The following is a 27,404-nucleotide window of genomic DNA, read 5'->3' as shown; positions in this document are numbered from 1 at the left end:
CCTGGACAGCATGCTCCATGTATGGTGGGCCATGTCTGTGTTAATGGGGCGGTGAAGGGGCATGGTGGGCCATGCGCGTAACAGGCAGGACGGTCGGCCTAATATCTTTCCCTGTGTCTATTTCCCTGCAGGCCAGCGTCCATCCAAAAAAGGGTATATGGCGTGCCATTGACAAGGACGTGCGGACCTTGGAAGTCTACGGCAGGCGGAGCACCCACTGTCGCAAACGGTGGAAGGACATGAGACGCTGGGCATGGAAGACGGAGGAGGTCCAGCTGGGGATGGCCTCCCAATGAGGAATGGGTGCCCGTCGAACCCTGACCCACCTGATGGCCTGCATACTGGCAGTGGCATATTGGGAGCTGGATGGGCGCTTGGGGGCATCACAGCAGCCACAAGGGGGTGAGTACAGAGTCCCAATATACAATTTGCGTATGATGGAGTTGTATCCGGGTGGGGGATGTGCGCCTGTGGGTGCCTCTAGGCCAGGCCTGACATTGCAGAGTAGGTCCCATGTTGGGCAGGGTTCTGATGTAAATTACCTCCAACCAAGCTAGTAGGCATCCACTACCGGGCAGGGGTCAGTGGGTCTCAGGTATGCTGCAAGTGGCGTTAGGTGTCCTTATCCATGGGCTGGTGACTAGCATTGTGACTGGTAGTGCATTGCATAGTGTGTAGAGCTGTTTCCTGTGTGTGTGTGTCATTTATGCCAACGGTGGTGTTGTTGCGCCATTGACCAAGTGTATCCTTTGTCTCTTCCCCCCCTTTTTGTTTTGCCACCTTGTCCTTATGTGCATTAGCATCATCTGGCGGAGGACCAGAGGCACCGGTGACAAAGGGAGCTGCATACAACAGGGCCCAGGAGGCCGAATCCACCGATGGTGAGGGCACCAGTGGGACGGAGGGCGAGGGGAGCACCACAGCAGAGACAGAAGGGGACAGTTTGGACACAAATTCCTCCTCCGATGGAAGCTCCCTTGTGGTGGCAGACACCTCTGTGCCCACCCCAGCTACAGGTAGAGCTGCCACCCCCCATACCAGCACCGCCCTCCCAGCAGCCCCTCAGTGTGTTTCCCATGCCCGCTTACCCCGGAGGGTGGGCATCTCCTTCGCCCCATGCACCTCAAGCCCTGCCCCAGTGAGCCCTGCTGCCCTGAGTGAGGAGGCTATTGACTGCCTGCTGTCCATCTCTGTTGGGCAGTCAACCATGGTGAATGCCATCCAGGAGCTGGCAGCCAAATTCAACAGAGAAATGCATTCCTGGAGGGCATTCACACTGGCATGGCAGCCCAACATAGATCAAGCCAGGCTCTGGCCTCCTCTCTGATTTCTGTCATTGTCCCTGTTTCTAGCCTCCCTCCTCCCCCCTCCTCCTTCCTCTACCCAATCCCATTCCCCTCAACCCCAAACTATCTCAAGCACACAGTCAGACGAGCAGGCACCCAGGACAACACACAAGAAGGGACATGGCAAACACAAGCACCACACTTCATCCCACAGGCACTCACACAAACACCTCCCAGAAACAGACATACCAACATCCACTGCTTCCACTGTGGCCCCTCCTCTTCCTTCTCCACCATCTCCCTCCCAGTTGTGTCTACACTCACACCTGAATGCACTACATCCTCCTCCACTACCCCCATCACCAGCACACCTATCAGCACACGCCCCTCACTGGCAGTCACCACCCCCACTTCCATGCACACGTCCCCTGTGTCCTCTCCCACTGTGTCTGTGCCCCCTCACCCCAAAGTACACAAACTCAAGCACTCAGAGACCCAACAGCCGTCCACCTCACAACAGCATCCAGCCCATGCACCTGCACCCAAACATAGCAGACAGACACCTCCGACAACCCCTCCCTCTACCTCCACTCCAAACCATCTCCCTCTTCCCACCCCAATGTCCCTAAGATGCTTTTCCTCTCCACCTTTGACCTCTTCCCTAGCCCTCCCCCATCCCTTACGTCAGGCCAGGGTGGTCAGACCACAGGCAAGCATCTCAGCCTCCCAGTCCAGGGGCACAGTAGTGTTCATGTCAGGAATCCCCAAGGTGCCTCCTGTGTTATCTGTCAGCATCCCGAGGGATTAGGGATAAATCATATCTCTCTTCTTGGTTAAACCTTCATGTTCTAAGAAAACATAATGAGCTGTGTTACACAATTGGTTTTATCAATGCTTGTTTTATCAGTGCTTGTTTGCTAATGTGAGCAGGTGTAGACATGTGGTTCTAATTGGGTGTGGTGACTCATCTCAACTGCATTCCTGATTGGCTATAAATAGCAGAGTGAAGGATGCCTCCCTGCCTGGTTTTGTTTTACTTCCTGATCTCAGCATCTGACTTGGCAGTCTAGCCCCTGCTGTCATCCTCGTATTCAGAACTTTTGAGGCAATCCTTTTCTTTGTTCCTGTACTAGCTAACACCAGGCATTCCTCCAGCACACCGGAAAAGACTGCAGCAAAGTGACTAGTGTTCTCCAGGGAGTTTGTTCTTTGAGCGCCGCACTGTCCTAGAACAGCGGGTGTATTTCAGACCTCGTATTTTGGCAGAGTGCTTATCTTGAAGAGACAAATGCATTTCTGAACATTCTACATTATTATTGTAGTTACTTACCTAAATGTGCTTCAGGAAATCTGCTGGAGCTCAAGTACTACAAAACGTGACAGTGCAATTTTAAAAGGGCATTTACATGACTTTTCTTTCTCTAAATAGCATGACTCTTGGATTTTAATTGTGTCATTCATGCCTGTATTTCAGGTTTGAGGAATTTGCTTTTTGAAGGGTTTTTCACACACACAGTGAAACCAAATCAAACTGTGCCACCCTAACAGTTTGAACCCAGAGTTGACATCTGTAATGCTCTTGCTTGTCTTTCTTGTGCATACAAGTGCAACCACAGTTCTAATTGTAGTGTGCAACAATGAATCTCTGTGAAGCCAGCCCTAGTGTCGCAGTAATTATTGTTATGGTACTCAGTTTGGGTTTTTGGTAATGCAGTGTTGGTAATTGTGCCAATAGTTATTATTATCCAAGAAAAGTGCTGGAGCATCCCGGTGTTCTTCTACCACTCCTGTGCCCATATCAGAAAGAGAGATTCAGTTTCAAGGAAGTGGAGCGCACTAACTCTACTATCACTCTGTCAACAATGACCCCCGAAGATGCATGGTGTCCGGCTGGACAGGCAAGATGTGGCAGGCTCTTTCTCTTCCACTCCCCTTTTCCTTTTGGGACACCTGCCTGGGTTTCTGTATCCACCGGGAAGTGCCGAGAGGTGTTCAAGGAGGTTGGGGGCATACCATCGTCCCTGCAGACATCCTGGGTTTCAGGTGAGTGGCCTGCCTCGACAGGCCACAGCTACACCAGGTTGGAGAGGATCCCAGGCACCAGGCAGCCACACTGATAGGGTGCCTGCACCAAGTGCTGCAAAGAAGAGCAAGGAGGCACCCTCAGCTGCTGCAAAGAAGGGCAAGGAGGCACCCCCAGCTGCTGCCAAGAGGAGCAAGGAGCCACCCCAAGCTGCTGGCAGGAAGGGCAAGGGGCCTCCACCAGCAAGCAAAAAGGACAAGAGGGCTGGTGCCGGGACTTAGTCGAAGCCCCTTCATCAACCATGGTGGTTCAGCGGTGCAAGGCTGCAGGGGAAGGGCTGGAGCCTCCCCCACCACTGCCAGCACCACTGCCAGCAGCAGCAGCCCGACTGGGCAGCCATCCAAGGCTGCAGGAGAAGGGATGGAGCCTCCTCCCACCTCTGCCAACTCCGACATCAGCAACGCCACTGCCACCACTGAGCAGCCGTCACCACCAGCGGACAGTGTGTAGTCTTGCATCCATGGGCTGTTGTGCAGCTTTGGCCCTGCAAATCCTGCAGTCTGACAACCAGGTGAGAGACTGTGACCTTACACTCCCCAAGATCTGCATCACAGGATATGATACCCCCTCCAGAACCAGTGGAGAAGCCATCCACTCACTGCATCCCTCCCAGGATGAAGCACACTGGGCATGATGCCCACTCCAGAACTAGTGGGGAAACCATCCACTCACCGCATCCTTCCAAGGATGAAGCACACTGGGCACAATGCCCCCTCCAGACCCAGTGGAGAAGCCATCCACTCACTGCATCCAGTAATGGGCATGTTGGTCCCTACAGGGCCAGTGGAGTTGTACCATCATCCGGCTGAGGTGCCTGCATTCCACGTCCCCCTGAGGTGCCTGTCTATTTTCAACATGATTCCCCTGCCCCAACCTCATTCTCTCAGTGTTGTTGCAGGAGTGAGGTTGGGACTTGGACTTTGTGATGTGGCCCTGTGGCCCACGGACATTGAGGACTGGGCCAGGGTCCCTTGCATTGTAAATATGTATATACTTTTTGATTTGGATGCACAAATTTCACCTATATTTATCTTATTAAAGCCTATAGTCATTGTCCTTGCATTATTCCTGAGGGGTACGGGGTATATATGTAATGTTGGTGCATCTGGTTGTGTGTGTGGTGTTGGGGGTGGGGGAGTTGCGTGTATGTGTCACTCTCTTTTTCCCTCCCTCCCCAGTGTGCTAGGTGGCAGTACTCACCGTGGTCTTCACTGGCGTTGGTGTTCATAGTGGAGCAGAAGGTAGAAGAGCACGGGGATGGTATGCAACTCGGGCACCTCGGTGGCGTGATTGTTCCTTGACAGTCCAGAGGTGAGTTGTTACCCTTCTGTGCATTGTTTCCGCCAGGCTTTTCATGTTGTTGGTACCACCCCGGAAAAGGTGGCGGATAGGTGGGTCATATTACTGTGGGCGGTACATTGTATTCCGCCTGGTTGTTGGTGGTTACAGCCGTGGTGCCTGTTGGTTTCACCCTGGCGGTCAGTGTGTTAAATTGTCTGTCTGTCTGAGTGGTTTCCGCCGTGGTCATAATCTCATATTTATGACCGCCGACCTGTTGGCGGTATTACCGCCGCTTTATCACCGACCGCCAGGGTTGTAATGAGGGCCTATGTTTATCCAGTATCACTAGGGAGCTGTCAGATTGGCTGCAATAGGCATCCGCTACTCAAAACATTTTCCATCCCCTGGTCCTGACGTTTACATTATGAATGTATACAGATTCTTTTACAGGTAAGTATGGAGCTTGAACTGTCATCAGTAAGGTCTGTCAGAAGAAATCTTGTAAAGTGTGCCACATATTTCTAAAATTTCTGGCATACTGACAGGTGCCCACCTCTGATCAAAATTGCCTCTTCTATTCCACACATATTAGTAGTACTGGTGCTCTCATCAAGGAAAATTCCAGACACTTGGTTCTGACTCAATAATGCTATATGTCAACTTAATTAAATATCTGTTCATTACATGTTTTTACAGCAATGAAAGTTGGTTGTGACCCATAGCACTATCAGTCACCTTTTTTTATCTTAGACTACTGGAATGTGGCATTGTGCCTGACAGTAAGCCACACATGTAATAAGGTTCTGTCCTCATTGACACAGCTTCACACAGTACATACATTTAGTTGACTTGATGGATCACAGTAAAGGTTAACATGAGACGTGTATTTGGAGATTTATTTACATGTGCAAGTATATTTTTCAAAGCATTACAATGTCTAGTTCACAGATCCTATGAGAGATCCTGAGCCAAAAGCAGTACAATGTCCAGTTCACATACCATATGAGAGATCCTTAGCCATTTGTTGTACATTCAAAATACAGGGGAGAGGAACATGTCACGAGACATGGGTAGGAGAAGTGTGCATTAGTGAGGAAGTATCGAAATTGACCATTGGTAGGAATTGAGATGATGACAGTCTATACCAGATACGTCTAAAGAGGTTGAGAGAAGAGGGCACATTTCCAGCTGTCACAACACTGACATGATCTTAAGCACAGAACTAAGGAGATACTGCCCATGTGGCACAGACTTGTGCTTCTAGGTTTTTTTCATGTGAATCTTGTTCATTCCACATCTTCATCCTCTGATGTGTGAGGTGCCTCCAGAGCCATGGGTGGTACTGTTGTAGAGGTTGATAGGGGGGGGGCACACAGACATCAGGGAATAAAGATGTGGAGACAAAAGTCATGGCAGCTAATATTCGTGGGAACCCATAAGGCATCACTGCAGCAAGGAGGAACTTTTGATTTTTCAAAACCACAGCAACATTATGGAGGTAGACAGCCATGTTTTCCCTGAGGGAGACCACGTCCTGCTGTGTAGCTTCCAGGGCATTTTGTATAGCCCTCAGCCTGTTGACTATGATGCTGCTGCCAATTTTGTTGGGGCAATTGTTTTAGCCTCTGCCTCATGACAGCAGCTATGTCAGACTTGGACTGCTGGAGTCAATGTAGTGGGGAGTAGGTGCCTCTGATGGCAGCTGAGTTGTCCTTATTTTCACTGAGTCACCTGTGCACTCCCTCTAGGCTGCCTGCCATGGTCTCCATCCTCAACCATACCTGGTTGGCCAGCACCTTCTGGATGCCTACCACTGTCCTCTGAAAGGTGATGTCTGGGTCCTTGGAGTCCAGTACTGTGGCATGACTGGTTGGTGCTCTGTGTTGGTAGCTGGGAGGTTCATGTGGAGACTCAGCAATGCTTTGTGTCCCACCTGCAACTGGAGGTGGTATCTAGAGGGAGACTAGGACATCTTGGAGAGTGTCTTCATTGATGGTCGGCAGCTGGTCATTCACGTCATCTGTAAAATCCAGGACAAGCAGGTCAGCAGGAGGTGAGACATCATCCTCTGTAATGAGATAGTGAAATGCCAATCTTTGACTGTAGTGGCTGTTGACATGACTTATCATTTACTTGCTACTGGATGCTCAGTGACATGTTACAGACCCCAGGTTATAATTGTAAATTATGTGTTGCATTGCACATCACAAATAGAGCACCTTTCAAGGTATTTTGTGCATTGATCCCACGCCATCATCTTCTTTGCAGGTCCCTTGCCCCTGCCACTGACACAATGGTAGCACATCATTTACCTTCCTATTCACCATGATGGACATTCCCGCAGTAGTGTTGTTTGTTGTCACTCTTTGGGTGCTTTACTGTTTTGGCACCATGAATGATGGCATTAGAGCAGCAAAGCACATGTAGGTCAATTGCTTACAATGCTTGTGTTACTTTGTCATCTGCCTTTTGCAGGCTCCAAAAATGTGCCAATTGGATGGGGCAGTGCAAACATTATGTATTGTCTGCCCCATTAGTTTGTCCCTCCCTACGTTTGGGATATTTCTGTGCATACAGCAAATCTGCCACAGGCATATGTTGGTGAAAGGATGTACAATGTGGATCAATGCATGCATTTTGAGACTTTGTTGATGTGGCACAAGCGGAATGGGGAGCTTGGATCCACAGGGGCAACTATTTGTATAATGGTACATTTGCATAATGGCGAGTGACATTGTGCCCGCAGTGCAACATTGATGCCACTTGTGGCAGTTCTTATGCATGTAGATGTCCTTTTATGAAGAACACCAAACATTCACACAACACAGACAACCTTGTAATTTGGTGATATTGAAGCTACTTTAACAGTAGCAGAAATGATGATCACAGACATGCCCCATATGTTGTACAAGTTCACTTTTGTGTCCATTCCCAAATGGTGCATGGAGGTGTGTGAGAGTTGTTGTTGTGCCACCCTTTGCGAGTTGCTTTCCACAGGTTGCACACTTAGGCCCTGATTTTTTCTCAAGTGGCACAGCTCAGTGCAGCAGCAATATTAGTTGCATGCGCTGCATCACTTTTGAAACGCAGGGTTGTGCCATGCTTACTGGAATACGAAACATCCCTTTGTTTCCCTCAGTGCCTGTGCAGATTTTTTCTCCCTGCACCAATGCAGGCCTCCTTGCACCATAGTGCAAGGGTGCCCTCGTCAAGAGGACGGATAATTTCTATGCAGGAAGATATCCCTTCCTGCACATAAACAATCTATTATGGCAAGGTGGCGTTCCTATGTGTGCTGCAGGATGCAATGACATGAGGAGGATGGAAACATTATGCCTTGTTGTGTTATCCTGACACCACATGTTCACTTCAGTCACAGTCTCTGGTGAACATGTTGTCTTGGATCCGGGGCAACAACAATATGCAATGGGTGTTGTTGTGGCACAGCCACACTAATTGCACGTCCCTTCTAGGCAAAATGCTGCATATTTACAAAGTGGTGTAAAGTCACAGTAAGTGGCTTAAGATCACATTGTGTATATGTCAGAGTGCATTGAACCACCAAAACATCACTAAAAGTGAGGCTTGGGTGGAGATGGGGTGTTTTGATTCTGGGCCTATGTGCCCCGATGCGATCCTTTAGCATGCATTGAGTGTGTCCTATGTGTCTCCCCCTTCTGCCATTTTTGAGATTCCAGATAGTGTCCCCCTACAACTTACCCTGAATTTGTGGTAGTTCTTTGTAGTCTGCACTATCCTGCAATTTCAGTGACCAGCATCTCCGGGATGACTGCTGACACTATCTCGTCCAACTCATCCAGGTCCTCCTTTGAGTGCAGGACTCCCACCTCCAGATTGCAGGGCTGCCTTTCGGTTCCTGGCCAGTTTCTCCTTCGTTCTGCAGTTGCAATCATGCCAGTGCTTCTTGCACTCAGTGACAGTCCTCTTCACCTCTGCCATGCTGTTGACTTTATCCACTATTGCCTGCGATATAGCCTCTCTCCTACCTATAGGAAATTCGGAGGTGAAGAAGAGCTTGTGTTGGTGCTCCATCACCTCTCTGACCAAGATGTCATGCCCCTCATCACTAAAGCGACACTTCTGCTTCTTCTTCTACTTCTTCTGGGACTTTGCTGGACCCTCCTGGCTGGTACTTGCCTGATTGGGTTCTCTGAGAGGTCTCTCCTAGCCTGCATTCTTCATCTTGTCTTCCCAAATGATTTTTTCTTGCTTGTGCATTTTTTTACGCTAATGCTGTTAAAAATGGTGCTAACCCATAATGTGTAAAAAAAACCTGCAGCAAAACGAAGTACCGCCACTTTTGTCGCAGTGGTTAGTGTCATTTTTTTTTAATGCTAAACATTCCTTAGCGCCATTGTGCATCATTTTATAAATATGAAGCACTGATGGCGCTATGGAAAGGTGTTAGCTGGCGGTAATGTTTTTGATGCACAACTGCAATAGCACGGCTGTGCATCATTTTTGTTAAATATGGGCCTACATTTGTTAAGCAAATATACTCAATTTAGTAAATTTTCGTATATTCTATTCCCAATCTGTACCTCCACATGGCAATACTGATTTTGCAAATTCTAAAGTGGCACCTTCACAACATTGCTTTTGTGAGTGTTCAAGGTTCATTCTTTTGCTGTTGTGTATGAAGGTGGCTTTCTTCTAGCATGGTTACCCCCATTTTTGACCTCTATGTCAGTGTTTGTCAGTGTGTTTTTAGTGTCTCACTGGGACCCTGCTAGACAGGATTGCAGTGCTAATAGTTTGTGGCCTACTTGTCAGTATGTTTTACAGTTTTGTCAGTATGTTTGACTGTGTCACTGGAGTGCTGCTAACCAGAACACCAGTGCCTATGCTCTCTCTGTTTCAAAATTTGTCACTATATTCTAGTGACTCTATATTCCAATCCAGATTGGCACACTGGACCCCCCCTTATAAGTCCCTAGTGTATGGTACCTAGGTAACCAGGGCAATGCGGTTCCAGGAGCTCCTCATGGGCTGCAGCATTTCTTTTGTCACCCATAAGGAGCTCATACAAACACTCCTTCAGGACTGCCACTGCAGCCTGAATGAAATAGTACAAACACTGTTTCACGGCCATTTTTCACTACACCAGGTACCCTGTAAGTCACCTTAATGTCTTACCTTCTGTTACTGAAGTCTAGGTGCAAAGTTACTGTGTGGGACGGCATCCTTACACTAGCAAAGGTGCCTCCATGTTGTCCAGGACCAATTCCCTGCACTTCATGAGTGCAGGGACACCATAATAAGTGTGCACTACATATATGTCAACACATATATGTAGCTTCACAATGGTAACTCCGAATACAGCCATGTGAGGTGTCTAAGATTTAGAAATTGTACCCCCAATTCAATTGTGGTATTGGGGGGCCAATTCCATGTACCCTGCACCCTGGGGGCTCCACCATGGACCCCTAGTACTGCTAAACTAGCTCTCTGAGGCTTCCACTGCAGCCCCAGCTGCTGCCAACTCAAAGACAGGTTTCTGCCCTCCTGGGGATTGAGCAGCTCAATCCCAAGAAGAAAAAACAATGCATTTCCTTTAGGAGAAGGGTGTTACACCCTCTCCCATTGGAAATAGGTGTTACAGGCATGGGAAGAGAATCCTCCCAGGCCCTCTGGAAATGCTTTGAAGGGCACAAACTGTGCCCTCCTTCCATAATCCAGTCTACACCGGTTCAAGGACCCAAAGTCCCTGCTCTGACGCAAAACTGGACAAAGGAAAGGAGAGTGACCACTCCTCTGTCCATCACCACCCAAGGGATGGGCCCAGAGCTCCTCCAGAGTGTCCCTGGGTTCTGCCATGGTGTTTTCAGGATGGTCAGGGAACTCTGGGAGCATCTGAGTGGCCAGTGCCAGCAGGTGATGTCAGAGACACCTCCTGATAGGTGCTTACCTGGTTAGATGACCAATCCCCCTCTCAGGGCTATTTAGGGTCTCTCCTCTGGGTGTTTCTTCAGATTTGGTTTGCAAGGCTCCATGACTCCTCTGCATCCCCTGCTTCAGCTTCTGACTGTCGGATTAACTGCAGACTGCTCCAGGAATCCTGTGACTGCATCAAAGTATCCAAGAAGGCTATTGCAACTTTGTAACTTCAGAAACTGCAACAGTTTCCAGGTTGTGCACACTCTGAGGACTGCCTGTCTTCATTCTGCACCAGAAGGACCAAAGGAAAATCCCATGGAGTGACTGAGTCACTTCCCTGCTTCAGTAGGCACCTCTCTGCAATGACAACTGGTACTCTGGGACTCCTCTGCTGACGATGAGCATGATCCCTGGAACACAGGTGGTGGGCCACAGTAATCCTGACTACCCAAAGGTCCAGCTGTCCGAATTTGGTGGAAGTGAGGACTTGCCTTCCTGTGCAAGACAGTACCCCTCTGCACAGCGTGTTCTGCAGCTCCTTGGGCTTCCGTGGGCTTCTTCCAGAAATTCTTCATGCACAATGTAGCCCAGATCCCCAGAACTCTATCCTGCGATGCTCAGATTCCTGAGCCGTCTCCGATGGCGTGGGACCCCTTTGTGTAGTGCTGCGATGGCCGCATTTTGAAACTCTTTCGTCCCCATGTCCTGGGACTCCTGTGGGTGCCAACTGGTATTTGGAGGGCTTTCTAAAGTGCTGAGACACCCCTATGTCTCCTCATTCCGAGTTCAGACACCCAGGTCCCTCCTGGGCCCAAGTAGCACCTTTTCCTGCCAACCGTGACATTTGCTTGAGTCAAGGCTTGTTGGCGGAATCCAACAATGAAAACCAGCCTGCATCCAATGACTCAATGTGGGACATCTCTTGCACCAAGAAGGAACCCCTAGCTGTCTTCTTTGATGAATTTCTGACTTTTTCTTCCAACTGGGGAATCCACTCTTGCACCTTCATCCGGGTTAGCAGGGGCTCCTGTTCTTCCTGGACTCATCATCAACCTCTGAACTTGGTCTCCTCTCTCTGCTGGTCTCCAGGTCCAGGAATCCATCATTGGTGTCTTGCAGTCTTGCTTGGTTTTTGCATGATTCTTTACCACAACTTCTAGTGTGTTCTTAGGAACCTTGATGTACATTACTCCTGTTTTCCTGGGTTCTGGGGTGGGGTATTTTACTTACCTTTGGTGTTTTCTTACACTCCCAGTGCCCCTCTACACACTACACTTGCCTAAGGGGGAAACCAACATTTGCATTCCACTATGTTAGTACATGGTTTTTGTTGCCCATAGGCCCATTGCAACCTGTTGTGTTTTTCACTGTTTGCACTATTTTCTGACTGTTTACTTCCCTGATTTTGGTTACTAGTGTATATATTGTGTATAATTCTTATCTCCAGAGGGAGTATCTTTACTTTTGGTAACACTGAGTATTGTCTGTCTTGTGTATAAGTACTGTGTAACTATAGTGGTATTGCAAGAGCTTATCATGTCTCCTAGTTCAGCCTTGTCTGCTCTGCTACAGCTACCGCTAGAAAGCCTAAGCTGCTATACACTGCCTACATTTCACTAAGGTGGATCACTGGACCTGGTATTAGGTGTAAGAACCTCTGCTACCCACTACAAGCCAGGCCAGCTTCTCTCATCTTTCAGCCAAAAAAATCTGATAATACCATATTTCAAATGAGAAGTGTTATTAAGAAGAGAAGTTAAGGCTTTAAACAGAAGAGAGAACAAAGAAGATTGTGTACCTCCTGACTCCTTAGCAATGTTCATGAGAATACTATGTATGATTTTAAATGTCGTTAGTCCTTACTGAAAGGGAGGCAATTTTATTTTGCAGCATTGAATAGTGTAAACATGAATTTAGTTGTCCTTCACAACAACTAGCCTTCCTGACTGCTTAGTGGAAAAGTTCATGCAATTTTTCTCAGGTCAGAATATTAGTTAGTGCACCTGCTACATGCTGACACTGAAAGTTCATAATAAGGTGATTCCAGACATTGCTGAGATGGGGATGGACTACAGCAGAGGGCAGTTTCTGAGTTCCATGGGTTGCCATTGCTGCTTTTAAAAATAATCTCTTAATGTTTGGTTTCTTGACACATGCTATCCATACCAGGCTACAATCCCTAAAATAGGCTTCTAGAGCCCATCTGTGGTTCAGTAGATGGCCACGGTGTTTCTGTATCTTGTTGCACCTTTTTAGTAAGCTGCAGCATAGTCTAAGCTGACTCATTTCACTTATAGGAAGTTAGCTCTCTTTTTATTCAGAACATTCCTCAGATGTCCCTCAGCTGCCATCAACTGATTAACAGTTAAACCTAAATATTCATAAAAATACCTGTTCCTAGTAAATGTCATGGACTATGGGCATCTGCTAAGTGATGATAGAAAGCCTAAAGTATCAACACAATGCATGACTTTTGAAAGGTGCAGTCACTGTTTTCATGCAAGCCACTAATTAAGAATCCTTTTAAGATATTTTAGTGGTAACCAAGTAAGGGGAAAAAGAAAGATGGAAAATTACTGAATCATTCGCCAATATCACCCTTGTTAATCACTCTATCACAGGACAACAATTCAAGAAAGGTTCAACATCGATTTGGTGAGAGTTTTCTGGGTGACAAAACTAGCGTGTCTATTCATATGGTATCTTGTATAATTACTTTGCTTGAGAAAAAAAAATGGATCAATGACTTTGGTACCAACAAGAGTGGCAGCATGTCTTAGATCTAACATTGCTCTTCACCTGCCTTGCTTTCCTGACAGATTATTTATCAAGGTAAGCAGTTAAAGAGTGGATGCAACTCTTTTTAAGTGAACGTGTATTGATAATTTGCTGGGCTGAGGGCTCACGTGCATTACATATCCCCTCTCATTTCAGCAATATCAGCCCTCCACTAAATTATAGATCTCTCTGAGTTCCAGAAGCAAGCAGTAATCATCACAGTTGCCTCAATAGACACATCACCCCCTTCAGTGTGCCTATTGGTATGTTCTCCCTTAAGTGAGAGTCCACATTTGAATAGCTAGAAACCGCAGGCCAATCAATCATATGCTATCTTGAATACTGAAGGCATATTTAAAGACTGATTTGAACAATAACATCTGGGTGGTAGTGAACTCTATTAACGATGCGGGACAATGCAGGCACATCTGTTGTGGACCTCAATATGCCCTCAGTGGTGACTTGACTCCATCTAAATGTTTCTGATGCATGGTGCTTCAGTCAGGGACAGCAATATGTGCTCTCGATGAGTGCTCCGTGGCATTTTAAACCTCTAGCTCTAGTATATATAACAGAGAAAACAAAAAAAAATTAACTTTTTTTGGAGAGTACAGCTTTTTATGTACGCTATATGGCATTGTGAAAGGGCTTGCAGAGTTCTATGTGGAATTCCGCGGAGAACTTCGCCTCACTCTGTGAACAGATGGAGTTATGCTCAGCCAACCCATTTACATTGATTAGTGTGAGTAGTTGCAGAGTGAGCATGAACTGCACCACGGAGTCACATGCCCATGTTGCTATCTTGTTTTCCCTGTTCTGCACATGGTGCTGGACCTACTTTACAATCCAGTTTCTAAGTATGTAATCCTTACCATACCCCACGTATCCTTGCCTGTGTTGCATTCAGTACATCAGTGTGCCTATTTTTGTTTGTGTGTTTTACTTTTTAGTTCGTGAATTTGTGTCCCTTTTTGTTTTCCCCTAACTTCCTCAGTTCTTCTTTTCTATTCCTTCTCTTTCCTTTCTTTCTTTTCTTCCCACCCAGTGCCATGGAAGAGCATGGGAGAGGTTGCAGAAGTGCTGGAGTGCAGATAACTGTGCACCCTGCAGTCACCAGTGCTGCCAGGGGGGTGCAGTCCCATGCCATTTTCAGTGAAGGAGGTGGCAACACTGTTGTTTTTTGTGCAACGCAATCTCCGCTCAATGCTGGCAGCAGGCAGCAGGTCTGGGAGTGGGTATGACCTACCCCAGACAATGTTGTAGCATTGGCAATTGGGAGGAAGGTTGTGTCATTGTGTGCACAGCCATTCTGGGGTTAAGAGCACTTAGCAGCAGCTGACACACCACTGAGCAGACATCCTTGACTGGGAGCAGGACCTGCTGGACCTGCTGGCCATCCAGGGTGTGGGCTTGGTGAGTACTAATTACTAATTTTAGTGTGTCCAGCATTGCTAATTATTTTTTTCAAATAGCATACTGCACATACTCAGAGGTAAGTTTAGTTCATATAATGTGACACATTTTATGTGATCAAATGTGTGCAAGCCAGGTGCTTAGTACTACCTAGTTCTACTAGTTGTTGTGGACACTCACTTGGACTGATTACTTAATAAGTAATGTAGACTCCTCTCTCCTCTCACTAAGATAGTGGTACTGTGGTGGTAGTAGTTATGTCAGTGAGTTAGCGTTCTCCATGTCTTTCTTTTTATGTAGCTCGTACAGTCACACACAATCTCCCAGTGATGTGTACTATGTTCCTAAGCATTGAAAATTAAAACTGACTGAGTTGGCCCATCGAAGGGAGTTGCAAAGCAAAGATTATTCGTCAGTAGTTCAAAATGTAGTGTAGGAAATTTGGAACAGAAGTTAGGTAAGGTTTCAAAAATTAGGAATAAGTCAACTCACTATTATAGGTGATCTGATTTAGAAAAGTACAATATCAATATACTACTGCGTTTGCCTTTATTAACAGTACCACTAATCTATATTTGTTATCTTCTTTTTTTTTTATATCAACAGGCAAGGGCAAGAAGGGGGCACTGGAGGTCCAGGCCAAGGCTACCACCACCAGTGCTGCAGTAGGTAGAAGTACCATCGCTAACACCAGTGCCACAGCTGACAGCTCTACTGGCCCCAGTATGTTCTCATTAATATTATTTATCACTCATTTCCCTCTCACCATTAGACTAATTTTTCATTATTTTTTTTCTACTGTGATTTTTTTTCAACTCTACTTTGTTTTATTTAATTTTTGTTCATTCTTTTTATCTCTCCATGCATTTTCCTTTTTTCTTGTTGCTATAGCTGACTTCCTTCTGTCTCTATTAATCTGTAGCTTTCTTCTGCCTGGCTAGTAAGCTTTCCCTTTCCCCTATTTCATAAACCCTATGGACTGGTACCCTAAGACTAAGACAATAGATTAGGTATTCTACTGTCAAGATTGCTGAGTTTGCAGATCCAAGCAAGCTATTCTACACTGCTTGTAGAGAAGGATTTCTATTTCTCGCTCATGCTCAAATGCAACATGGCAGGAAAATAGTATGAGGACAGTCCCATAGCATTTGCCAACCAAAACCATACGTCCTTCATTGGCCAAAGTATTATACACTTTCATACACCTTCATTTCACTTCAAATGACTCACAGCCATCTTCTTATCTCTGCCTCCATTACAATTGGCATGACTACTGGCTTTTCTAACATTGTCAATCAACAAAATGCAAAACATGATATTTTAGCTGGGAGAGGAGACACTGCAAACTGAACTGTAGTGATATATTACTGTTGCATTTTGTTTAAAAAATATATATAAGGAGAGGTCTATATGGCATCTGTTTTTTCTAGCTTCACGGACCACCAGTGTCGGGACCAGAACCAGTGCGCCAGACGATGCAACAGCAGCAGCTGAAGGTAGAGTCTCTGTGGTGGCAGAGACGGGTGGTGGTAAGTCACATTGTTTAGTTATTGACAATTATTTGTATACTCATTGTATTTGTCAAGCAAGGCAGGTTCCTATCATCCATGATCTATGGCATTTCACGACCCATGGGTCATGACCCCACCTAACTGCAGCATGGTTCAATTCAGCACTGCAGTCTTGGTTGTGTGATGTACATCTTTTTCTGCCAATGCAGCTTTTAGAAAGGTTTCAATAGGTTGCAAACCAAAACGAAAACAAAGTGTCTTTCCCTTCTCTCCCAGTACCCACTCAGTTACTTTCTCATACCGCACTTCTTTATTTGTTCCTAAGTTCTGTCCTAGCCTATCTAAAAAATTGAAAAAACTATTTTGCCATGTGCCAGTTGTAACAGGGCTAGAGATTCACATAGCTTCTACAATGGATGAACGTCTATTCAAACTTTTCCCTTTTGACATTTGTTAACTTTCAATTTCAACTACAGTGACTGACTAAACCTAATCTTAGCCACATGATGATCAGTGACCACCCACAATTCTATAGCAAAACCTCTACTGCACCTACCTGGCCTTTTCCCCCTGTCTTTCCCTGCAGCAGACTAATTCAAGTTTCCTTCCATTACTGCCAGCGAATGTGTTTGATTGAAATAATCTGTGTTTGAGGGCGAGGCCAAGAAGTAAAGTGGTATTAAGTGTCTGTGATTTTGTGTTTGCGGATGGGATACTATATGATGAACATATCTAATAAAATCTATATATCCTGTTTTTTCCCCTGTACTTTAGTGCATCATATTTCCTTCTGCCTACTGACAGTGGGCAGGATATCCATTATCTGCATGTTATACATGAAGTGTTTGATATGTAATAATCATGTGCCTCTTTGGAGACAGGTTAAATTAAAAGGCATTTGGAGAAGAGCAAATCCATTGGAATCAAAGATAATTATTTAGCAATTGTAGCTGCCTCAACTGCAGACTGTAGTAAATATTTACTGGATGCGCTAACTAGCACACATCCAGTCATTGAGCACAACAAGAATTGAATACTTGTACTCCTTAGGGGATGATGCCATACCCATTAATCAGAGATATTGTTCTTTTATCCACATCCAATGTGTGGTTTACTTTTTAAGGAAATCCTTTAGAAGAAAAAGAAAATCACTCTGTTTTTTTAACCTGGGGTTATGCTGACACCTTTTAGCCAGTTAGTGCTGTCACATGAAGCATGTGTTGGTGAAATCATGTTGTTGTAACTCTTGTAAAATTCAAATGGCTCTAGGGGGACCAGCAATGTATTTACCTTGTGCCACTAAATAATTTCAAACAAGTGTTTGCTCACAGCATTCTTTACAATTTGTCTTTTTTTCTTTATTTTCTTTCTTGATATAGCTACTCTTGATTGTCCACCACTATGCTAGACCCAGCGGGAGATAGCGTCTGGCTCTAGTGGCAGAGATTGGAGGCCTTCTGGGCAGAGTACCAATGACTGGTGGACAAGGAAGGATAAGGTACATGCCCCTACACCTGGCCCCAGTTCTGCCAGCCAACCACCTGTGCTTCCAGCCTCCAGGCCATGCAAGTGCCACCGGCAGCTTGGAGCTGCCCATCTCCATACCACCATTGCTGCCCCCCTTCTTATCGGCTACTCCATCGTTGAGTGCTCCACGAGCTGGGACACTTTGGTCGTAGGATGGCATGCCTAAAGACCCAGATGCAACACCTGCGGACTCTCATGGAGAATGCCCTTATCTAAAGCCCTTTTTTAATTTTTTGTTTTAGTGGGAGGGAATTCTGTTGTGGGTGGAGAGGGTGGGAATTGGGCAGGGCATTTTCAGACTTTGGGACATTTATATTTATTTTGGACATGGTTGAGGATGAGAAGATATATTGTTGTGGGAGAGTGGTTGGCCTGTTGTTGGTGGGCAGTGTGGGATTAGTTTGTGGTGTTTTTTATTAAAGGGAATAACTTTCTATTCTACTTTATGTCTGAAGACCTTTTGGGTGTTTTAGTTTAACTTTGCACTGATGGCTTTTTGTACAGCCTGTCTTTTAAATCTACTTCTCAAAGTACATGTCAGTTAATTATAGTTAGTTATACTTTTGTCTTACTATCCTCTGTAATTATATTTACAATGAGGAGAGCATGCCACCATTATTTATATTGCCCACTGAAAACTAGATAAACAATTACTTAGCTCATCTGCAGTAGAAGTTAGTTATTCAATGACTAGTTTACTTCACCACATAGTTCTCTTACCTGAATAGATGAAGTGATGGCTGGCAGCTGCTCCCTCCATAAATCTTGCAACACCTTACTGGAGGGATTCCCAAGGTGCCTTCTTTATGGTAGTGGTGGTGCACTAACAGGGAAGGCATCACTACAAGCGAGATTCTATTCCCACCTATAAGATCACTAACTGTAGGATTATTCAAAAGGATTATCCATGATAGGAAACTAAATTGAGAGAAAAACACAGAGTTAGTGGGTTATACATATATATATTTATATTAAAGCTTTAGAAATGACAAACTACTACCATCATGACACACTAAAGAATACCACACGTTATAACAAAAACTAGCAATAGTAAATTATTCTGAGCAATGATGTGCTTGGAAGTTACAAAAAAAAAAGTTGCAAAATCCTCAAGTCAGGAAAAGTGTACTTAAAGTCTGTACTCGGAAATCCACAAGATTAGGCAGTTATGCATACCAAAGGCCTGGATGATGATGTTGATGAATGATGTTCTTATCTATGGTTATGTATGGTTGGGTAAATGGGGTTAGTGTGGGCTATTGCTAAGGTAACAGAGTATCCTGCAGTGAGTTTGTGTTGCATTTAACCACATCCACCCCATCATGTGTGTGATCCACTTGGTATAAATTATGTCACACCCCAATAAATCACACAGCCCAAGGAAAGAGAGTTAGGGTTTGATGAATGGAAGGGAAAGGGGATTTGGGTAAAGATGTGACAAAGACAAACACAAGTGATGCGGTGCTGTGCCAAATTTGGCAGCGCGGCACTGCTTCACTTCAGAAATGCAGGGATGTGCCTTATTTAAGACAATACTGCGCACCCTTGTGTTTTCACTATCGCTAAATTTAGCTGCCTAACGCCTAACGCCAATGCATTATTCAATGATTGTTTATGTGCAGCAAGGGACACTTTCTTGCAAATAAGCAATCATTAATGGCGTTTTGCTCTTTCTATGTGTGCTGCAGAATGCCCTGCAACACCCACTGCACACACTGCACCCCCCTGTCAGGCTAAGTGATGCCTGTAAAGGGGCAGTATATACAAGGTTACAAAAAGTGTCTTAGGGGGTTATTCTAACTTTGGAGGAGTGTTAATCCGTCCCAAAAGTGACGGTAAAGTGACGGATATACCACCAGCCGTATTATGAGTTCCATAGGATATAATGGACTCGTAATACGGCTGGTGGTAAATCCGTCACTTTTCCGTCACTTTTGGGACGGATTAACACCTCCTCCAAAGTTAGAATAACCCCCTTAATGCCATCTTGTAAATATGGTGCAGGGCATTGCTCCACCACTTTTAGTGGTACTCCGGTGGCGCAAGGGCCTCATGAATGAGGCCCAAAATTTTGTGAAATACTACCTTAATAAACCCAGGTTAGGAAAATAATTGGTTATTTTCCCTTTTACAATTGTTATTGGAACATTTATATCCCTGCTAAGATATGGCTCCTTGATACATCCATCCAAAACCCCAACTTGAAGATCTATACAACCAGCTATTAAATACAACCAATATAAAGAAACAATTATGTTGTAATGCAACAATAAATATAAATATATTTTCATTACAAAAATATTTCAAACAAAAATTGTGCAGTTGTCCTTCATCTTTGTTTCTAACAGTACGAATATTTAAAATATTATTTTATATAATACAGTAGCACGAACAATGAACATGAATTGAGATGATAAAATTATACACTAATGTTTATTATAAAAAAAAGACAACTTTGACGATCCCAATAGAAAAGAGCATGATACCATATTAAGGCAAGGCCCTGAATGTGTTTTAAAATGAGAAACTGTAGCTCAGCCAAAACTAAAGTACATAGGAGAAAGGCAGCAACAGTAGTAATAGAAGGAAGCAAAAATAAATTTGGTACAAATCAATAGCACATACAATCAAACATGGTATAAATGTAGGCAGAAAATATAAAGCAACACTACTACTTAGAAAAAGCCGGGACGTTAATACACAATTAAGATTAACTACTTACAGTAGGTGTGGGCAGAACTTGTGGAGTTGCTTAAAAACTCTACAAGATTCCACTGAGTTATGCCAAAGGATGGAAATACGCACTGCCTCTGCAGTGATTTAGTGCCAGTAGCACATTCTGCCCTGATAAATCAGAGGGAATGGCACTATGCAGTGCACCAAAGGCTCAGCTGCTCAAGCTGATTTTGCTGCTGCTCAAGTACATTTTGTACTTGAGCTGCAACCCTCTTAATGCAAAGGGTGCTGAGAGAGCATGCCATATCTCACTCACGCACACCAACTTATTGTTCTGGATCTGCATGTGAGACAAAATGGTGAATGTGACTGAATTCTGCATTGCAGGAGTAATGTGGAGTCACCAACGTTCTGCCAATTTGGTGGGTGGAACTGAATATCCCACCTACCCCTACTTAACAGGACATTTAGCTTGCCAAAAGCAGGGATCCTTTGTCTCAAAATATCACAGATGATTTGTGATTTTCTAGCTGCTGATAGTTGAAGTTTAGGGATAATGAGCATATAATTATTACCTCTTCAACTTGCCATCCAAAATTATTGCATACACAGCAACTCTAATATATATTGAAACATACATTATTTATTTTTATAAATCACACAGTGCAATCGACATTGATAATTAGGTGCTGCAGACTTTTTGAGGCCAGAGCATCCATCCTTAGACAACTGCCCATGCTTATGGTCAGGTGTTGGGGTCCCTGTTAGAAAAGTGGTTGAACCCAAGGCATGATCCAGAATTTGCTAGGCATGTTCAAAGGCCAACAACTATGCGTTCCTTGGATTGGGACTCCAAGAGGTAGGCTTGGATTAAGGCTTAGATTAAGGCCACAGTCTGAACTGAAACCCAACAAGGAAAAACCAAGGCTTTTCCCTACACAAGAACAAAACCAAGGAAATTCACTGAAACATGTGGTAAAAGAACGCTGTAGGTGTAAACTTGCATCATAAGAAGGTGTTTGTATAAAATATTAAATGTTCCCGAGATAAATCTGTGGAATGAATTTTGTGGGTGTGATGATCAAAACTATTAAGAAAACACTTAAATATACAGGTTAGAGTACACTGTGCAAAGTTAACACCCGTAATCCATTGCTCATTGCCTCACACATGCCCAGCTTTGGTTTGTTTTACTTTTTTAATGCAAAACAAATGCAAAATGCTTTTTTGGGAGATTTCCAAACCAACCCAAACTGGTATTTGCATTGGTTTGCAAGAAAAAGTAACACAAACCTGTGCAAAGCACTGCTTTCCATTATTCTGCATCAAGGGGGCACCATGGATAGTATATGTGAGGTCTTGTGTAACCACCCATGGTTTTTGACTTAAAACTCTATCTGGAAACAATAGTAGACATGGTTTGTGCCAAACAATAACCCATTTGAAAGCAGGCTTTGAAATGGACAAATGCTTTTATTTCTCCTAACTTGTGCCATTTCATTTTGCATGTTTGCTGCACTGTACAGCACACAGTCAAAGTGGGAAATGTAAGTCTAAGCATACCATTTTGTACCCTTTCATTACAGAACCTATGCTAGACACACAGACCCTCATTACGAGTTTAGCGGGCGGCCAAAACACTGCCAGTCCTATTAGGAGTTCACCGCAGAGCCAGTGGGTGGAAACATAGTTTCTGCTAACTGGCCCTGCTGTGAACAGGGCCTTAACATTGACGTGGGCTCGTAATCGAGCCGGCGCAATGTGGCAGTGCAGCAGGTGCAGCAGCACCCATTGCACTTTCGACTGCCCATAATTTGGGCAGTGGAAAGCGAGATGGTACTGACAAGTACATGGGCAGTGCAGGGGTCCCCATGGGGCCCCTCGCAACCCCTTTCCGCCATCCTTTGCATGGCAAGGCTACTATCATGAAAAGGCTGGTGGAGAGGGGACTCGTAATCCCCAGGGCAGCGCTACCCTGGCGGATTACAACTGACGAGACCGCCAGGCTGTCAGCTGGTGGCAATCTGGCAGTGCCAGTGGTCCAACCATGGCGCTTTTGCCACAGTCGTAATGTCACAGTTGGATCATCACTTTGGAGGCAGTCCGACCGTGAGCCTGGTGGTGTATTGACCACCAGGTTCATAATGAGGCCCACAATCACCATTGCACTATGGTGCAAAGGTGTGTGCGTTGTGCTCAGAAGCCTGATTGTGCCCCAGGGCTACGGAGAAATTGGGATACTTCCATATCTCTGTAGAAATAGCATTTTCTTGCTCTTTGCCTGTCATGCGTTATGTGACAGGTTTGGAAATCTGGTCCATGATGACATGGACAACTGCACAAATTACATCACTGATAGCTTCACAAGTACTATCACATTTCACATTACTTTGCACAGTTGTGAATGTCCAATGCATATTCTGCACACTCCTCCTAAAATTGAGTACACTAGATGCCAGAGGTCAGATTTACAACTTTTTCTTGCAGTGCTATACATCATTTAAATGTGCACCTCTTTTTGCACAAGTGGGAAAACTCAGTACAGCACAATATCTACAAAAATCGGCTGGTTGCTGGTGCTAACCCCTGCACTGGCATGCAGTCTGCCATTCATGGTGTACAGCCTCACACTGGCACAGAGGCAAGTGTACCCTGTCTGGCATAGTATTTGTTCTGGTCTCATACCACTCCAGTACAAATTCCTATGTGACAAATTCAGACGCTTCCCCCTCACTGAATGTGTTTTGTGCACTAGAGCATATGTAACCGATAATTTCCTCTTTTTGTACGAGTTTCAGGAAGGTATTCGTTTTTGACACAAAGCCTCATTTGGCTACCTTAGTAGATTGTACTTTGCATAAAAAGCTATGGGTGTTTGCATTGATTCGTCCCAGTAATATCCAGTAAGCTTTCCATGCAGAAGCACTTCTCATTGAATGTGCACCAAACAAACTGACATCCACACCTGGAATTATTGAATTATTTCATCAAACTTCTTGTTTACACTTTAAGCATCTTAGTCGTAAAACAATAGCAAATAGCATATGATGATGTTTCCAGAGTGTGGCATCATATTGCACGGTTTCGCACCACAAAAACAAACTTACACACTGTTTGAAAAAAAACTTGTATGCAGCACCTCCACTTCGTATTGCCAACTTTCACATAAGAAGTAGGAAGACATGTTAGAAAAGTCAGATAGTCTCAGAAGTGGTGAACATTGACTTTCACAGATGTACTAAGACAATATTTATATGCAGGCTGTATTGAAGAATACATTGCATTTGTCCTTCATAGTTTCATGTCATACAGTGCAATTAAATGCTTATTTCACATCACTGGATTCATATCCTGATCCTTGGCATTAGCATTTGACTATTTACACAAATAAATAGATGAGTGTTTGAAAGACTGCCTAAACTGTGCCAGAAATCAATTATGTTGGCAACTAATGTATATTTAGTGCTACCTCCTAAAAGATAGCATCCTATTCAGTCTTCTGTCTCGACACCCTGTAATATAAAGGTCCTTTGAATAGTGCAATTTTATTTAATTTATTAATGCAATCGTGCAGTTCTATTGTATCTAGTTCTTCTCATACACAATCCATGATTTCCTGTCAAAAGGTTTTGTTTTTAATTCAATAAAAAAGTAAGAGATTTCTCTACATTGTGTGCAAAGGATATGTGCCAAAGAGTCTCTGACAGAATGATGAATGATGGATTTTAGTATGAATCATATGGTATTGTGTAAAAAACAATGCTACGATGTGGAAGAATATGATATATTCTACACAGCTAACTACATACACGGCATGAATGGCTCTAATTAGATTTCTCGCTTGGGAAAGTAGATTAAAGAATAGACAAAATGTATGGTTTCAAGGCATGATGGGCACAATATATTAAACTCTTTCTGCAAATTGCAAACCCTCACAGTATCACAGGGTTTGCGGACGCAACACTGTGATATGGAATGCAATAAACGTATGTTGTCAACCCGTCAAGACTTTCCTCCTTGCAAAATGGGTTTTGCGACCCAATATGAATTGCATTAAAAATCAGTCTTGAAAGGGGCTTTCTCTCCTTATTGAGAGTTAGAAAGATATGTATAGTTTTCTGTTACAATTTCAGCCATAAACCATTGCAAAGTTGCGACACCTTAAAAGGAGTGGTAAAAGGTTTGTAACAGGAGTCATGTTATGCCACCAACAGTGGATCAAGGGACCTCTGTATACTCCCGCCCAACTTCTTCCTAAATTAGATTAAAAAATTTACAGCAACACACCCTACTTTGAGGAACACAGGTTACATAAAAAAAATAATAATGCTTATTTGGGCATGTGAATGCAGCGATGGTTGTTTGATGTCGCTTGCAATCAAAGGTGGTAGCAATCGTGCCCTATGTAACTAATATTTATTAGGTATGCATTTTTGTGATCCCCTGCCATTTGTGGTAAGGTCTTTTGGAACATAGGCCATATTACAGATATCATCTCAGTTCTCAAACCAGTCTTTGTGCATTTTCTCATTCCTGGTTTGTGAACAGGGATAGTGCATCGGGTTGCATAGTCTATAAAAAATAGCAGTTATAGTATAGAATATTCACTAAAATATTGAGATTATTTAATCTGCCCCTGTTAATGAGTAGGGCAGGGTCTCAAACGTTTTCTGTAGTGAGAACTACTTCTGATCATTGAACGTCACTGTGAGCTAATGAAGGCTAAACAAGTCGCACATTGTTACCACATACCCCACAGCCAGCTACATAGACATAATCCTAATATCCATAGAGGCAGATACTGTGGTTTGAATCAAGTACTTTGAAAGGGGGAACAATGACAGGGCTGCCATGTATATCAGTCAGAGTGTGCTCTTTTGTGGATGTATGAGCATGTGCACATATGTATTGGATATATGTGTGTGGGTGACAGAGCCTGTGATGTATGTACTTGTGGCTCACGACATTCCTTCCATCATATGTAGCACCATTACATGTATAACACAAATATACAACAATTGTCTTTTAACTGGGAGAAGCGTAAAGTACAGAAACATGTTCGGAAGAATTTTAAAAATATGGTACATTTTTCTACACTTTAACTTTTTCCCATTAAACAAAATGCAGAATTTTTTAGTTATACATATGGCACAGTGTCTGCTGGCCACCGGAAGCAGGAGGACTGCTGTTTGTAAATGTGACACTTTGAAATGGCAGAAATTTAAAATGAACATTTATCTTAATCAACAAAGTAACTTTTCATTTTAATGTTCTCCTATTCGACAGCATTCGGAAGCATCATTGTTCTCACCCTCCAATATTGAGTTGACAAGGATTTTTACTGAGTTAAATACTATAATGGTTCACTTTCCACCACGGTGCCCGAGCAGCAGCATGGTACATAAATCTGACTGAGCACTGCTAATTATCAGGCGCTGCTACCTGCAACCTGATGATAATAATTCAAAATAAAGACATCCTTCCCTCAACTTTAAAAGGAAAATGTGACCCAGTGCTTATTTAAAAATGAACTCAGGGCCACTATCTACTATGAAGCTACTGGTAGCTCACCATGGACTGGTTGGAGACACCTGGGGATGAGAATACAGTTAATCAAGAGGGCAGAGGTTAAAACAACAGTTACGATTGTAAATGTACATAAATGCAAAAGATAACCTCATTGGTGTTTATACCGTGTCATGTTGCATTTAGGTTAAGGCCTGGAAAGCAATGTGGCAGATAGTCACTCACATTTTCAACACCATGAAGTTAATCATCACCTAACCATTGACAAACAGAAGCAGTGTCATAATAAGAAATCCAGAATCACAGAATATGGAATAGGCTAGTCTAGTTGCAGCTGACTAGCTTTGAAAAATCTGGAGTTTCAACAAAATGTTTTAAATATCGTGATACATAAATATAGGAAAAAAATATCATAATATAAAATTATTGTAATTCAGAAATATTGGTGATGAATATCGATTTTATAGGTCATTAATATAATTTTCTTCTCATGTTTTTGAATTCTATATGTATTTTAGTTCATATATTATTTTATATGTTATAATTACTGACAATCTTTATAAATAGATTTTGTAATTTTAAGTGATTCATAATTTTTAATTAAATTGCTTATAGTAATTTATATTGTTGTAGAGGTTGTGGGGTTTGTAGTGGTACAGGGTAGGAAGTTAATTAAGTATAATTTAGTAACAATTAATTATTAATTTATTGTTAATTTTGTAATTGATTATGAATTATGTAAATTGTGTAATAATTATATTTTTTAAATTATATAGTAGGTGAGGGTTGTTTTAGAGCCATGTAGTAGGAAGTTATTTAGGTAATAATTAATTAGCAATTATTTATTCATCTATTAACAATTATTTAGTTGTTTAATAAATATGTTACTTGTGTTATACTTATTTATTTTAGTTTTGCAGTGTGGGTTTCTATTTTTCTGTGAGTATAGTGTGGGAACATAATTAAATATTATATTACTTACATTTTATATTGTTTAATTCATAATTAATTACTACAAAATGTAATAATGATATCTATATATATATATATTTTTCCCTATTAGGAGTTTATATTTCTGGTAAAAATAAGGTTATTCAAATATGATATGAGTTTGAAGTGAAGAACTTTACCCACTGCACTGGAGTGGGAATAGTAAATATTACCCCTTTGGAGTCCAATGCTTTCCCTACTGTTGTGCGGACTGGAGGTGGAATAATGGATTTTACCTCTACAAAGTCCAACATTTTTCCGACATTTGCATGGACTGGAATTGGAGTAGTAAATTTAACCCTTAAAAACTCTAATTCTTTCCCTACTGTTGCACAGAGACTGGAGTTGGATTAGTAAAATTTACCTCTCTAAAGTCCAACACTTTTCCTGCTGTTGCACAGGCTGGAGTGAGAATAGTAAATATACCCCTCTAAA

The sequence above is a fragment of the Pleurodeles waltl genome, chromosome 7 (genome assembly GCF_031143425.1).
Source record: "Pleurodeles waltl isolate 20211129_DDA chromosome 7, aPleWal1.hap1.20221129, whole genome shotgun sequence".
In the NCBI taxonomy this organism is placed as follows: domain Eukaryota; kingdom Metazoa; phylum Chordata; class Amphibia; order Caudata; family Salamandridae; genus Pleurodeles; species Pleurodeles waltl.
This window is presented reverse-complemented; position numbering follows the sequence as displayed.